The following is a 3,508-nucleotide window of genomic DNA, read 5'->3' as shown; positions in this document are numbered from 1 at the left end:
CAGATATGGAGTTATAGCTGTGGTTGATTCAGATAGGGGCCTGCACTTTACCTCAAAATTTATTAAAGAGAAAACAGAGCTTTTTGGGACCAAATGGGAATATCATACTCCGTGGCATCCACAGAGCTCGGGAAAAGTAGAAAGAATGAATGGAGAAATAAAGAAACATATAACTAAGCTAATGATAGAAACAAAAATGAATTGGGTAAAATGTCTACCGCTAGCTCTATTATATATCAGAACCCAACCTCGTACCGATACAGAAATCTCCCCTTTTGAAATGATGTATGGGATGCCATATGATTTTGGGGTTCCAATAGAACATCCTAAAATTGAAGATAAAATCTTACAGGAATATATAGTTGAATTGATGAGACGAAGGCAGGAGTTGAGAAAGAAGGGGTTGGTGGTCCAGAGACCTCCTTTAGACATTACAATACATAGGATTCAACCTGGAGATCAAGTGCTAGTAAAAACCTGGAAAGAATCATCTCTGACACCCCGCTGGGAAGGACCCTTTGTTGTTTTACTTACAACAAATACAGCCATTCAAACAGCTGAGAGAGGATGGACTCATGCAAGTAGAGTTAAAAGACCCATCCGACCGCCTGAGTGGACGGTGACTCAGGGACCAGATCCTATGAGACTAAAAATCACTCGAAAGGCGTAAATCCCATGCAGACTCAGGACGAGTGGGAAGCTCGACGGCAGTCCCGGTGGACCAAGCTGTTGAGACCATTAATTGAGGAGCTTTTTGGATCAATTTCAGTTGCTGAGGCAGTCTTCCTGCCTCAGGAGCTGTTAGCATCAGGACGAAGACATCTTCCATGCTCAGCACGAGTAGACTTAGCTCTGAGGACTGCTTGTCACTGTGGGGATAGAAACTGCGAATTTTGGGTAAAGATTCTATGTGGGCATTGCAAAAGGATTATATGGGTAAACAGGGTGGCCTTACAACGTTTATACATCTGCCAACAGTGTGATCAGAAATTTAGAAATGACACTTTCTTTCAGTCCTGGCAAGGAATATTAGACAGACAGTGGACAAAATTTAATGGTCAACCAGATGAGAACCACGGGGGACAGGGGCAATACGTGTTAAAAATAGAGATCACTTTGAATTAGTTCCCTTGCAATACTTTCTAATCAATCTAATTCACCATGTTAGGGGAGTAAAATTCACAAGGATTATTAAGCAGTTTTGTGGAAAGCAAGTTATATTTGCAAACTTTCAGGAAGTCACTTAGGAAGAGTGGGATAGGGAAATTGGGAGAGGCCTGAGGGATTAGGAAAACAAGAGAAATTTAAAAAGACCTCTTAAATGCCACCACAGGGAGTTGAGCAGAGATAGAAATCATAATAGAAAAGCCTCCAGGAACTTCTGAAGAATACCACTGCTGCCGAGAAGAGAATATACCTCGTTGCTCCCTGCAAAGGAGTAGACGAAGGAGGCAGAGGGGTAGAAGTGTGGAGACTAATAATGGTGGACCTGATGAAAAGAGATGTGTTCACTCCCATGGGGATAAGAGGTAGAATGAAATTTGAATGTAAAACAGGAGTTTGGCTTATTATAATTTGGATAACTGGCATACAGGGAGATAATCCCATAAACCTTATGAATGGACCCTTGCAAGGTGGGGGGACTCTCAAGTGATTAGACGCAATCTCACAACAGGCTCTCCCAGCTTCGTTGTCTCACTCTGTGACTTAGTACCTATAAAACCATGTCTGAATCAGAGACTATCTATGTCCAGCTTCTTATCCAGGGAGAGGGTATTGTAAGAGCCCTAAAGTGTTGCGAGAGCAACATTACAAACTGACTGAAATAGAGAATGCTTCCTTTTTTGAAGCAGCTAAAGAAGCCGTTTCAAGATTTGATCAGCAAATTGACGATAAAAAGAAAAAGGGGGGAATTTGTTATAGGTGAATCATGAAGTTAGTTTGCTGATCAAATGTGAATGTATATGGCTGAACGTTAAACTGCAATGTTTGTTAAACGCTGGAAGGTATGTTTGCTATATGTTGGATGTTATGTAATGGTTATGTGAGGGTTAACGTTGGAAGCTATACCCTGTTATATAATCAGGTGTATCGAACCATAAGTTATAGAACATATTGAGTGACTGCGCATGTCCTGAAGAGCGGTAACCACAACGCAGAGGATGGAATTTTCCAAGAAAGGGTGGAGCTTTGCAACAGCGGGAAAAAAGAACTGTATAAGAAAGGATCCCGCGAGGAGCCGTGTGCGCGTCTTGGTGGAGCGGTGACTCCCGGCGTGCCCAGCACTGGATCTCGGACGCCCAGCGCTGTTTGCTCACTTACCTCAAATAAACTAATTAATTCTAAATTCTTTTTCTGGCTGGTTATTGCCGATTACAACACGAAATTGGATTAGAGTGTTGATCTTCTCGAGGGCAGGAAGGCTCTGCAGAGGGACCTGGACAGGCTGGATCGATGGGCCAAGGCCAGCGAGGTTCAGTTAGGCCATGTGCTGGGTCCTGCATTTAGGTCACAACAACAACAACAGTAGACTTGTTTGTATGTTAAGTCCAAAATATAGCATCTTTCTTTCAGTCAGATGATTTTGTTTCTGCCACAAAGGACATTTTCGTGTCCCTACAAAACAGTGCATATTCGTTCTTATTGAGCTACTCCTCACCTTGTGGCATAGATATGGCTTTCTCTTTTTTTGACATTTAATCTCCAGAATCTGGTTAGCACGAAATTTTGGCTTCTCTACACCAGAAATAGCAGCTTCTAGATACACGTTCTACCCGTGGGGCATGGGAAGGAGCTAAATTTTGATTGACAGTTAAGGGAGCATTCAGAACATCTTCATGCCCACAAAAACAACACAACCACTCTGCAATAAGTACTTCAGGAACTGGGAAAGGTCTAGCCACCAAATGCCCTGGGTGTGGTGTTTGTAGACTTAGCTAAAGCATTTGACACGGTGAGCCATGCCCACATTATCTCGGCTCTTGAACAAAGGGGCGTCGACCAGCACATTATCGCCCTGATTAAGAATATGTACCACAACGTCACCACTAACATTCCCTTAAAGGGTGGGCACTCCGACTCCATTAAAATCCAAATAGGAGTCAAGCAAGGTGATCCCATGTCTCCACTGCTATTCAATCTGGCTGTAGACCCACTACTGTGTAAATTACAAGAGTGTGGGGAGGGGTTCCAGATCCATTCTCAAAACATCACAGCACTGGCCTTTGCTGACGATTTGGTGTTACTGAGTAACTCCTGGGAGGGCATGATGAAAAATATAGAGATCGTCGAGACCTTTTGTAATCTTACCGGTCTCAAGACACAGGGGGAGAAGTGCCACGGCTTTTACATCCAGCCGACTAAAGACTCTTATAAGATCAATGACTGCCCGGCGTGGCCGATTAATGGCACCCCCCTGAATATGATCGATCCTGGGAGCTCGGAAAAATATTTGGGAATGAACATCGACCCATGGGTGGGAATATCCAAACCCGAATTGCTATCGAAA

Source organism: Apus apus, unplaced genomic scaffold (assembly GCF_020740795.1).
Source record: "Apus apus isolate bApuApu2 unplaced genomic scaffold, bApuApu2.pri.cur manual_scaffold_36_ctg1, whole genome shotgun sequence".
Taxonomy (NCBI): domain Eukaryota; kingdom Metazoa; phylum Chordata; class Aves; order Apodiformes; family Apodidae; genus Apus; species Apus apus.
This window is presented reverse-complemented; position numbering follows the sequence as displayed.